The 13182-nt window shown below is 40.3% G+C and overlaps 1 protein-coding gene across 1 annotated transcript in view; it reads left to right on the top strand.

Annotated features, from left to right (window-relative positions):
• CABCOCO1 (ciliary associated calcium binding coiled-coil 1) overlaps window positions 1-13182 on the top strand; it is a 206608-nt gene that overhangs the window by 101845 nt on the left and 91581 nt on the right. The window lies entirely within an intron of this gene.

The following is a 13182-nucleotide window of genomic DNA, read 5'->3' as shown; positions in this document are numbered from 1 at the left end:
TTGAAGACATGTGGGAGCTGAGCTGCTTAACCAAGGTAGTTTCATCAATGAACAATCCAAACTTCACATCAGTGAAAGTCCCAAACTTAAGTAAGAAGATACAATATTGACTCTGCCTGCTCAGTAGTGGACCATGATGGCAGCACAACAGCCTGAATAGGGTGGGAAGTACTCATGGGCAGCTTAATTTCTTTGGCCTATAAGAGGCAAATATTCATCCAGACTTAACAGAGTGCATTTTTAGATGTTTCAGTGGCTGTTTTGTGGAGCAACTGGTTCAGGAACCCATGGAGGCAGTGCTTGACTTGAATCCTGAGGGGTTTATGGGATATGATGTGGGGAGTAACAGCTGAAGAGGTGCCCTGAAAGGGGGATCTTAATGTGCTTAGATTTGGCATCCTTGCAGGAGTAAGACAAGCCAGAGTTCTCTACCATTGCTCTGCTCAGCTTCAAAAAGGAAAATTAGACACAGATCAGCAGGCATGTTGAAAATAAGACAGATGGAACACCTAACTCTTTGCAGGGAGTGTGGATATTTCTTCTGTAAATCACATGGGAAGTGCAGAGATAATAACAGTGCATCAAGAGAAACTTGAGAAAGAGTGAGAAGAAGCCAGCATTTGCAGGGTAAGTGAGACTGCAGGAGCAAGAAGGCATTCTTCAAAAAGCTGAAATGCTGTCCAGCTGAAGAGAACTGAAAAAATTATTAACTCTAGTATGGACAAACATGATAAGGTTGGCTGAAGGAGTGTGAGGGATAATTAGCAATAAAACATATTAATTAAAATGTCAGTTGTCTGTTCAAACAGGTTGTGACTAGGAAGTCTTCCAGGGAATTATTTGGTCAGTGGACAGCCAGGTGGTACAGAAACCCTCAGGTGTGGTATTTCTTGGGGGAGTGGAGTCCCAGCATGAGTACAGATGCACAGTATAGTTTGAGAAAGCACTGACTTCTGCATAGAACCTTACAGAAGGGGTAATTTTAGGATCTTTTTTCTCTATGATTCTGTATGTGCTAGTGTTCCATCGATTAAATTCTTTAATATTTTCTACTGATCTGCATCTTAGACTTGTCAGGATAGTTGATCATGGGCTAGAGAATTGTCTAGGGAGGAACTTTGTTTACCTTGTTTTTTCTACTCTTTTCCTAAGGATGGAGTTAGTTCTAATGATGGATGCAGACAGTGGAATTAGATGGACTTTGCCCTGACCTGAAACGACTGCATTAGTAGAGACTTTCTGATGTCTGAAGAAATTAATCTGGTGTGGGTTGTAGTGTTGGTTGGATCCAAGCTGAAAGCCAGATTCATGTCTATTTGTATAGAGTGCTCTACTAATGATACATCCTCTTCCCTAGCTTTTTTTTCTCCCTTTCCCTGGGAACCCTTAAGAGTTAATGTTTGCAGGAGCTGCTGTACTCTGGCAAAGCCTGGACACAGTGGTGTGAACATGCATCACATTGTGTGGGATTTTGATCCAAGGCACCTTGGCAAGATCTACTGCACAGCTCTGCCACATAACAGCCAATTGCAGCTTGTTGGACACATTTGGGAAATATTAAACCTTACTGTGCCCCCAGTACCAATGATCTTTTTGCTGGAATAGGGAATCTGGCACTTTAAAAACTGTGCCACAGGATCTCTGTGCCTGCATTGAATAATTCCTGCCTTTTAGTTGAGTCACTATGATGATTGCACTAAGCATAACTGTGAGAAATGTGGAATTGCACCAGTTCTCAAAACCAAACTAGGGTAGGAGGTGCTTCACTAGCTGAACACGAGTCAGCAGTGATGGGAGGGTCACATTGGCACATAGATACAGAGCTGAAACCTGCCAATGTCCATCTTGTGCTTAGAAGGGCCTTAGCTGAAGTGCTGCCCTACCTTGGCTCAATGAGGGAGGAGCCAGTGGAGAAGGGCAGGAGTGTTCCTATAGTAGGAAATGACTTAAACAAATGGTTCCATTTCAGGTGGCTAAAGTGACATCCTTGTCAGGCTGCAGTGCTTATAGAATCACAAGACCCCTGTTCAAGTACCTGGAGGTGCGTCGTGAACAGCAACATGGAGGGACTCCAGTTTGAACTGGAGTGCAGGGCTCAGAAAATCCTTGTGAAGAGGAATTCCAGAACAGAAGTTCTGTGAGATTTTGTGATAATATGCAGTTGCTTGTTCTGTTTTAGGGTGGGTTTTTTACTCTTTGTGGGATCTCTGAACAAAGATTATCAGAATTTACTTCTCTTGCTTACAAAATGGGATGTTTTAGGCAGTGAAATTTGGGCGTAATGGCTAATTGCCTTCAGTTCAAGAGACTTTGAAGATTTGATTTACGATATTCATAAAGAAATAATTATAGGGTATTAAGCTGGAAGAGACCAGGGATTAGAAGGGGTCATAAATTCAATGTGAGTCAGCAGTGTATTCTGCTGTGAAGGAGGCACCCTGGGATGTATAAACAGACCTGTAATATGCCAGATTTCAGTTATTTCTTCTGTCTTCCTTGGTGCTGGGAAAAGGCTCAACTAAACTACCCTACTTCTAGTGATGCTTTTCCAAGGGAGAGTTGACAGGATAGAATGTCCAGAGATGGACAAGACTGCTGAGGAAAGAATAAGATACCATCATTCAGTGTAGAGAAAAGAAAACCGAGATGGAAGTTGCCATGTTTTAGGAATAGCCTGTTCACCAGTCCCAAAGCAGAGGGAAGGAAGTAAAAGGTTTAAAGAGGAAAAAAAGGAGAAAAAATGCAATTAGATGTCTGGAGACCTGTCTTGCTAGGAAGGACAGTGAAGCACTGAAATAGATTGTGTGGAGAAATGTCCATGATGCAAGCTTTTATGCACAGATTAGGGGAACGTCTGTCAGGGATGACAGCAGCTTAGTTATCCCTTGGGGTAGAGGGCTGACTAGATGATCTCTGGAGGTTTCTTCAAGTCTTTTACCTCCTAGGGCTCTAAGGTTTGTTTCTTTATTATCCACTCATTGTCTTGAGTCTCTAAGGAAGTTTCTTGCTTAAATTAAATCTGTTTAGTTTTACTTGCACAGGGCTCTTAAAGAAGAGGAAATTGTTCTGCTTTCTCAATGCTTGACTGCAAACTGTGAATAATTATGACAGCCTTATAAAGAGATCACCGCCAGTGGCAATTAACATACATGTTGAAACAAATGGGAATGATTTAGTTGTACATGTGAAACAAAAAAAACCTATCCAATTCTGTCTTAAGTGAAAGCCTAACTATTGCTGATCAAATTCAAGAGGGAAAAGCCAAATCTTTCAAAATATGATATGTGATAGATGGTACTAGCTATAGCTCAGTAAGGGTGTGAAGGAAATGGATAAAGGAGTGAAAAAACCAGAGTATAAAAAGATTAGCTCTCTAGTAAAGAGCCAATATGACTGCAGAAGCATTAAAGTCCCTGCAGGAGATTTACTGAAGACTCTGCCCTGGATTAGAATTTGATATAAAATAATTTAACTCAAGTCATACAATTTCTATGCCATTTGTAGCTGAGTTAATAGCATATGTTCCTGGAGGATTACAGTCAATGATTAAGGAAATTAGGTTTTGTTTGAATTTAATTTAGTTGTATAAAGCTGCTACAATAATTTACAGCTTTGATATTTAATATTTAATAACCCAGATCTTAAAAGAATCTGAGGTATAGCAATGTCATCATATATTGAAATATTATCCCCATAAGTCATTTATATTTGCTAGTTGAGAAGAATGTTCATCAACTAGATGGGCTAACAGAGAGCTACTTGATAAAAAACCAATGCAGTTTTATAGGTAGTGGTAGTGAAATTTTTCTGTATCTGCTATCCAGTAAATCATAATTCACTTAGAGAACTTCTCAATCTCAGTTTCAGTCTTCATAAGAATATAACCCTGATAGTTTTCTTTTATCTAATTTCCTAGCTTTTTGGCTTTATGAACATTACAAATCCTGTGTGTTCTTCCTTATAAGTGTGCTTCTGCTGCTCCTCTTTTCATTTAAAAGAAGTCATAAAATGCTCAGTCTCCAATTTAGCAGGGTATCCTGGTCCTGTTGAGAGAAAAGGAGGCATGTAAAAACACCCTCATCTGAAAATCAAACCTCCAGTATTTCAGGCACCTTTCTATTTGCCACTAAGTTTGTAAGAGCCACGAGGCATGGTCCAAGTCCTCTCCATAATGAGGCTGTCAACTGCAGAATCCAGTCTCAAAATATTCTTGTGTGAGCTTATCATCCAAAGTGCAAACATGCACTTATTAAGCAAGAAAGCAAAAGGCTTCCAATGGCCAGCCTGCTCTCTCATCTCTCCATGTTTCCCTTCTTGGGCTTGTAGACATTTCTTTCCTTCTCTCTACCCTTTCCTAGGAGGAAAGGACCCTTCAGGTTGGCTCTTTTGGGTAGCTACCACCAGTTGTGGGCCACTGCCTTCCAAGACTCAGATCTGAAAAAGGAGGGTGAGCTTAGCACAAACTTCAGCTCATTTGTAGCACATTGTGAGTCCAGGCTTTCAGAAAGGAAGGAAAGCACTGGCAGCCTGGCAGGACAGTAAGGAGTGGCCATGGGTCTGCCACAAACATGGGCCCTGGCTGGAGTGAGAGGTGCTGTGAGCTGGCAGAGCTCCACTGACATCAAAGCTTCTGCAACCCCAAAACATGGCAAAGAGGGGTGTGTTTCCCCCTCTGATTAAAAGTGGGGGGAAGCATATGAGCAGTTTATAGCTCCCTACAGTTATACATCTTTTCTGTTGGTTTTATAGTTCAGGAAAAAAGGCCCTCTGGAAAGGACCATTTTTTCCTTGAAGAATAGAAAGAAAGAAAAGGTTTCAGGTGTTTTATTAGGATTTGTAATGCCTCCTTCAGCCTGGGCTCTATTTCTGGGAACACACAGTAGTTCTGCAGCACTGTGTATTTCAAAGAAGAATAGAAGCAACCTTGTTCTGCAGGCACTGTTTCAACTGTGACTGAAGTGGGAGACCTAAAGTTACCAACAGTGGAAAACTGCAGCATTTGTCCTCAGCAAAGAGAAAAGCTTTCCATTTTTGCCTAGGAATCCTTGAATTGTCTTCCTAGTCATTGTCTCTCTCCTGCTTTCCAGTGTAAGGATAATGTGATGAGTTGACTGGAATAATACTATTAATGTTTGGGGCACAAAAATAAATGAAAGCTGGGTACAGATATTGCTAGTGAAAAGGCCAATCTCCTCTCACAGATGGAACAGAGGCAAAATATCTCAGGCTTTAAACAATGGTTGTCAAGATAAGCTGTAAGCTAAAAACTGGTGGCACTGTTTTTGTTTACCTTCTGCACAGTCTTAACAATTAAGTTTTTCCTCCATGGTCTGAATTTACTGGAATTCCAATGAAAGGGTTCCTATGGCACCCAGCCTAAGCTAATAAGCCTGAAGTCAAGCCAATACAGCCTCTGTGTCTCACTGCAACTTGTTTTCTTGGGTGTGATATCTTGCTAATTACAATCATATGCCTCTGATAAACTTAAGTCATAAGTAAGAGGGATGTAAAAATGTATATTAAAAGAAAATCCCCAAATCTGTAATGTTTGGGCTGAGTATCTGGGTACATGTATTGAGTCAGCTCTCACAAAGCCAGGCTATATCTCATCAGGAAACTCATGAAAGGACAGTGACTTCTCCTCTTCTCTGTGCCTGATAAAATGTCTTTTTTTAAAATTTTATTTTTGCATTTTCAATGATGTACGGGTTGTGTGTAGGCCTTTGCTATGATGTGTGCTCAGAATAGTTAAACAATGGTACTTGGCAATGGTCCTTGCAAGCTACTTTCTTCGCTGGTGATATTGGGATTCAGTGATGATCATCTACATACATTTTTTATGTATATTTTTATATACCTATATAGATTTTGCTAGTCCCTGACACACTTTCAGAATTTAATGAAGACAATAGTCATGAAGCTGTGTGAAAAAATCCATAATATTTTTACAAGCTAATTAGTTAAGCTGACTTTTTAATCTCTGTGTTGGAAGGGGCTGAAAGACAGGACTGTACCACAAAATACAGGTTGGCAGATTGGGAAATTACTTCACAAATGCAGCCAAGGGTAGGGGGAGCATGTAAAGAAATCAAGTCTCCCATCCACAAAATACCCTGCTAATCATATTCATCTTCACTGCAGTAGGAATATAATGACACAGGTCTTTGTCTCAGAGCAAGGCTTCCATAAACCTGTCAAGACGCTTAATTATGGTCTGTTGCACTGGACTGCCACAACCTGCTAAGAGAGAAAAAAAAAAAAAGTAGTTAGAGTAGATACTCCTTTTTAACTGGAATAGTGTACTGACTTTCCCATCTTGTTATCAGTGAAAGCTTCCTAAAGACAAAAATTTCCACATCTTTGTTGGTCGCAAAATATATTCAGTTTTACAAACAAGCTTCTTCCTAAAGGCTGCAGTTTCTGAACAAACCATCTGCTCAATCGTTTTCTATCCTGGCAAAAAGGGAGGCTGAGTGCCAGATTTTTTTTTTCCTGTGATGTTTACCCATAAGTTATTAATACCTATCTGACACCCACAGAGATCTTCAAACTTTTTTGTTGAGTAAAACAATATTTCTGACTTGTCTGACAATATCCAAAAATGAGTGAGCATTGTTTCTGATCACCTCCACTGTACAGCTCATAATGCCAGTTTGTTTATAAATAATGTCATCTGTTTTCTTCTCTCAAGTGTTTTATCCCACTGACTATATTTCCTTCATCCTTTATTTGAGACATCTGTCTATGCTGGTCCTGGTATGCATAATGACTTGAGAGATGTGAATAAAGAGAGCTTATATGGTGTAATAGACACATCCAAATATCTTCTGGAATTTAGACTCAGCAATGTCACTGTGTGGTCCTAATGGTTTTTAAACTGCTTTGAAGTCAGATGTCAATTCTGAGTACTGCTGATGGGAAAAGCCACTTAAGAAAATCCAAAAACCTATCACCCAGAAAAACCAACTAATGATCCCAGCGAAGGGCTACTAATTCTTATGGATTTGCTAGGTCTGATAAAACAGAGTTTGAAATAGCAAAATTTTACTTGACAGGAGAATCTTCAGCATCTGGCAAGAAATAATGAGATGTTTTAGACTGAATTTTGTAACTAGTTGCTGACTTCTCCCTATTTACTATATACTAGTACCAGCGTTACAGGGTTCAAATGAGATGGTAGAAGAAAGGGTCTCTGTAGTGATAGGTCTGACATGTGTTTATGGCAGCTTTATCCTCAGACTCCTGCAGAGAAATTTTAGCACTATATCCCAGTATCTACCCCACTAAATAACATTCATGGGGCATCAAGCTCAATTTTTTGGATTTTTTTTTTTTTTTATGGTAGTGGTGGTTCAGTTTTGAGTTGGTTTTTTTCAAGGGCAAAAATTAATTATTTTTATCCCATCAGAGTATTTCAGTTATGCCATCTTCTGTGAAATTTCTCAGTGGGGCAAGATAGTCCTGTCACTCCTTGAAAAACCTTGCCTCATTAATATCCTCCAGTAGCTCTGTGTTCTGGGGGTCTGATTGGGATCTACTCTAGTGTTCTTACTCTAACTCTGTAGGAATCAAAGTTTATCCAAATGTAATTTGTTTTTAGAAATCCTATTAATGGATTCTTTTTGTCAGCAACTGAATTGGAAAATAGAAGCTCTTCTAAAACAGTATTCATAAGGTTCTTTCAGTTCTCTACTTGGAAGTCCCTTTCAGGGTCTCAAGGATAGACAACATGGTTTTTAATGGCTTGTTGAAAGAATTGGGGAAGATATCTTCTTCACAGAAGGAACTTTCTATTATTTTTGACTGCATCAAGTAAAACCAAAATCTTTTAGAATAAGCCCACAACATTGTAGATATCAGTGTGTCAGCCCAAAGACAGAGCTGCTACATTCACAAGTGCTACAAAAATGGACCACAATTAAAATTACATCAAAAAACCTTGTGTTAGTAATTGGAACTAGTCTGAGTGGTTTGAATTTCAGGGGTTTGGTTTAGGTATATGGCGGGGGGAGGGGGGGGGTGGTTTGGGTGTGTGTTTATTTGGTGAGAGTAGGAACCAGGGAAAGAGAGGTGAGCAAGGATGGTGGGGGCCTGATCAAGCTGTCCCAAATACTTCTATTGCACAGAGGTAATATAAATCATAGTAAGGTACCTTAGTGTTAACTGCAGCCCCAAATGCCCAGAAGCTCAGGATCCTGATTTACAGCACTCTGAACTAAAGACATTTTGGCAACTCTTTCATTTCCATGGTGAGCCAGGAAATATTTAGTACTTTTCTTGAGCATATTTTGAAGTCTTGGGCTTTTCTAAAAGTTTATCTAATACTGGCAGGAGAGGTTTTGCAAGTCAGATATACAGAAAACTTTATTCTTTGAATTCACAGAATGTGTGGCTCCCAATTATTGCAGCAAGGAATGTTGCCTTGTGTGACTCTGGATTGCCATGGCTGTTGGAGGAATCAGATAACACTTACTCAGCAGTGGTAGATACAGAGAAGTATTGACCAAAGTGACCCAGTGGTGCTCCAGAACTGGAAACTGCCCTCAGTATGCCAAACCTGAAGCACCAGTGTGACAGAATGGCACATGAGCATAAAAATTATAAATTTTAAGCCATACTTTGAGGAAACCATACTTTGAGGAAATGTAATATATGTGAATCTCGTCCATATTGTGAAATACTGATGTTGCAATATAGTAGTTCTGGATTGGGTCCAGTTTCTGCATAAACATTATAAATATATTTAACTCATTAACTAATCTTTGCCTTGACAGGATTTCTTTTCTCTTAACTGTCTTATACATGTTTGATGGCAACAATGAGCTGCATGTCTGTGAGCTGTCATGCACAAAGGAAACAGATTCTTTCCAAATATACATTTCTGGAACAGGAAAAATTCTACCAGAAAGAGACAGGATTTTTTTTTAATTTCTTGTTGAAATTATTTATGCACATGTTTATTACATGGATAGGATGGTAGTATGAGGAGTATCCAGGTATATGCGTTTATGATTCTCTTTGTCATTGTATGTTAAGAGCTTCCCTGTGCCACCATTTAATTCTGCACAGTATGTTTAATGAAACTTAATCCAAACTGATCATCCATTCAAAGGATTGAAAGGTAGTGGGACTGGAATTTGACTGGAAAATAAGATGCAAACTTGAATAAACCTTTTGTGTGCTGCCAGGGACTCCGAGAAGCCAGGGAGAAAGTTGGTGTACCAAATGCAGAAGTTAGGTGGTGTTAGTGTGTAATGAGAGGTCACCTAGAGGTAAATTGGGATAATCAAAAGTTGAAATAGGCATCTGTAAAGGAAGAAGTGAGCCTGGACAATGAGAGCTAGACTTTGAAATCATAGCATGATTTGAGTTGGAAGGGACCTTAAAAATCATCTGGTCACCATCTCACCACCACAGGCAGGACACCCTCCACTAGATCGGGCTGCTCAATGCCCTGTCCAGCCTGGCCTTGAACACTGCCAGGGATGGGCATCCATAATTCCTCTGAGAAAGCTGTGCCAGTGCCTCACCACCCTCTCAGGGAAGGATTTCTTCTTAATGTCTAGTCTAAATCTACCTCGCTTCAGTTTCAAGCCGTTTCCTCTTGTCCTATTGCAGCATGCTCTTGTTAAAAAGTCCTTCTCCAGACTTCCTCATAAAATGACTCGTCTGCTGATGTTCCAAGTTCAAGAATCTTCCAGTGTGCTGACTGGACATGCATTCTTGAACTTGTAATAACAGTCAGTTCCTGAGCCTGATGAGCAACCAGAAAGGCAAGATGCAGCTGAGATTTCAGATAAGGCAGAGTTGAAGCTGTGTTGGAGATGTTGAAGGGCAGATTTACAAATGCAGCAGGGACTGAGAGAGGGCAGCATTGTATGGTATGATGTCAGTAGTGAAGCATGAGTTAATATAGCTAGTAATAAATGTAGCACATTGTGCAGTGTCCTAAAGGGACATAGTGCATACTCTGGAGGATGTGGATGAACTGTCCACCCATTCTTGACAAGCTCCTCAGTTTTGAAGTCCTACACACCAAGGTTGGAAAACTGAACGTTTAAAAAATGAGGCGTTTGGGAACTGAAACCAGAGCTGCATTATGCTGTATATAAATATGATTACAATCAGAGCTGAGTAAAATAGAGTAGAAAGAATTTGTTTCTTATAATCTGGAGTCACTGGCTCTTCCATTTGTATTTGGAGGAAGTTAGCCAAACTGGAGAAATAATGGGATTACTGATTCAGTGATAGCAGATGTTTTACAAACTCAGCTGGGGTGGCAGCATTGGTATTTGGTGGTGGTTTAGTGTTTGTTGGTTGCTGTTTGCTAGAAGCTGTGCTGCAGGTTTGTGAAGCCTCTCAAACTCATCCTTTTCCAGCTTTCTTCTCAGAAATATAAATAGCTTTTTTAGTGTCAGCTTTTTAAAAAGAAATGTTACTTTCCTTAGTGCACCTGGCTTCTTCAGTCTGTGACTACCAAAACTTTGTGAAGGGGGAGGAGGCTATGTCCACACTTACCATTGATGCCTTTTAGCTTTTAATTTGCAGGATTATTGTGTCCTAAGAACAGATTTTTTTTTGTTTTAAGAATAAGATATTTATGCACTGTTATCCATATATTGTACACCAATAAAACTTGGAAGAGGAAAAATTTCACAGTCAAGCATATTAAATAAGGGACATTTCATGGAATATGGAAAATATCGTAAGTCAAAGTAACTAGTCTTGAAAAACTGGCAGCTGCCATTGCTTTAAATACAGCTGTACCAAAGAGGTGGAGAAAGATATCTCCATGGAGGTATTTAAAGGTATTTTAGTACTTCTGTCACTAGAGTAACTATATATCATCCACAGGCACAGGTGCAACTGTAAAATGTTCATGTGTGATAAAATAGCTAAATAAGAAATACCAAATAAGAGCACACAAAAAAGTATGCATTTTTCTTTTTCAATGTATTTATTGTATAAAACATGCTTTAAAATAGTCTGTCTGTGACAAACTTGCAGGGACTTTTAAATTAGGTTTTTGAATGGGTTCAGTCCATTTCTTACATGAGCCTACAAGAGCAAGCTTTTAATGGACTTTTGACCTCTCTTGTACGTGAGCAGGTTTGAGCCCTTGCAGCAGGGTGGGCAGAGCTGACCCTTGGGTGTTCTCAGGAACCTCTTCTAGACATGATGCCTATGTGAGCAAAGCTACCAGCACAGGCAAGTCAGCTGTATGCTAAAGCTTGGGCAGATAAGCCACTGCTGTATTCTGATGCTGGATTAAAAGTGGTTTGATGCATTGCTGTGATCCTGTCTGAAGCCAATGCAGAAGGAATCTAAAGGTCAGACTAAAAATATGTTTAATCAAAAACCCTCAAATCAAAACCCTCTTCTGGCTCTTGAGGAGATGTCAGCCAGGAAATCCTTGTGTGTATTTGGAGCAAAAGGAAAAAAACATCTTGGGTGACTTTTTTCCTTGCCATGGATGATGCTGTATCACTCCAGGTCTTCAAGGACAGCCAACGTTACATGTAATGAAGTGATTAGCCGCTGCAAAATTATAGGCTGAGCCTGCATGGCTAAGCCAGAGATCAGTTTTCAGACATTTCCTTAAAAAAAATACTCCTAGCCAAGTTTTAGATAGTGTAATTGAAGCTTCATATTGCAGTCCTAGAAGAATCCCAGACTTTGAGGAGCACTTTCCAAGCTTAACCAATTCAGCTGGTCTGAGGTGGTCTTGATGGGCACCAGTTTACTGTGTACTGGCTGTATTCAAACTAGAGCAAACCCTTTCCATTCCTGTTCTTGGCCAGCTGCTGCCTGCAGAGGACTGGATGGGGCAGTACTGTGAAGGTGATGGACACTGCTTGTCACTTCCTCCATGTGACCAAACATGCTGTCCCACTACCCTGCCATGCCCCTGCAGCGTGGCATGGTTTGTGGTGTTGGACAATAGATGGGAGAAGGTAAAACAGAGCTGGGTGGTGGAGATTCCAGCCAGCCAGCAGGAGAATTTATAAATGCCCTTGTAAAATAAGCTCAGCAGTACCTCACTAAAAAGCCTTGTGAGTCTTGGAAACTCCAAAGAGCACAGGAGTCTCCTCACCCCAGGAGTTCCCCGAGCACATCAAGCCTATCTTCACTCTGCTGACTTATTACTTGGCATCAAGTTCAGGTCCTCAATCCTTCTATTCAGAGACCCATGGCTTAGGCTCAGGCCTGCTAGAAGGCAACTGACAGCTCTGGGTTTGACATCTTTCTCTTCAGACCTGATAGAGTATCCTTATGATCAAGAGGTCAGTGCTAGAAAGTAGACTTTCCAAAAGGGGTGCTCTAAGAGCATGTTATAAATTACCCCAAGAGCTAAGGATCTTCAGAGATGTCATACCCTGTTCCATGTGTAAAATACATCTCCTTGGTCTTGGTTAGTCTAAGATTAATGTGTAGCTCTGTGCAGTTTTTTTTTTTTAATTTCCTACCAAAACAAAACACTTCACTGCAAATGCTTTCCCCCTTGAGGGATGAGAGTACTAATGACACATGACAGATGTTAGCCATGGTCGCTTTGTACACTCCTGGAAGGCACCTGGGTGCCATGGAGATGTTTATAGCATAAGAAGTTTTAGAATAATGCAATTGGAGCTTATGTTGTTATTTAAAGTTAATCACTGGCTTTCAGGTTTTTAGCCACTAAGTTGACAATTATTTTCAAGCCATGTGAAGGACAGGTCTCAGGGAGAAAAATGTTATTTTTCTGCCCTATGTCAGTGCATTAGTAATAAATAAATTTAAGTTCACGGGAACTTGAAATCCAGTCCATAATGGTGAGGTATGAGAAGTGTGTGTGTGTGAAGGGAAAAGAGCAAATTCAATGATCTACTGATGCGAGTCTCTCATGCTCTTCCCTGGCCCACTTGCAGTGTTGATAAAGATGCTAATGGGCCTCTATTGTGCATGCATCTATTTTGATAACCATAATGTGGGGGGTGGGGGGGAAAGCATTAAGCTGAAGTGCTGTTTCTGCAGAAGAGAAGCATATTTATTGTGCTGTTCTACAAAAGACAGATCTGGGCTCCCAGCTGAACACTGGTTTCAGATATTAAATTCAAGATATTGCACACATGGCATGACCCTTGTTAGGGAGGAGCTCAGGGCCTTTATATTCACCTGATCCTACAGTCATGGGACTCTGTC

The sequence above is a fragment of the Lonchura striata genome, chromosome 6, assembly GCF_050655825.1.
Source record: "Lonchura striata isolate lonStrDom1 chromosome 6, ASM5065582v1, whole genome shotgun sequence".
In the NCBI taxonomy this organism is placed as follows: domain Eukaryota; kingdom Metazoa; phylum Chordata; class Aves; order Passeriformes; family Estrildidae; genus Lonchura; species Lonchura striata.
This window is presented reverse-complemented; position numbering and strand designations above follow the sequence as displayed.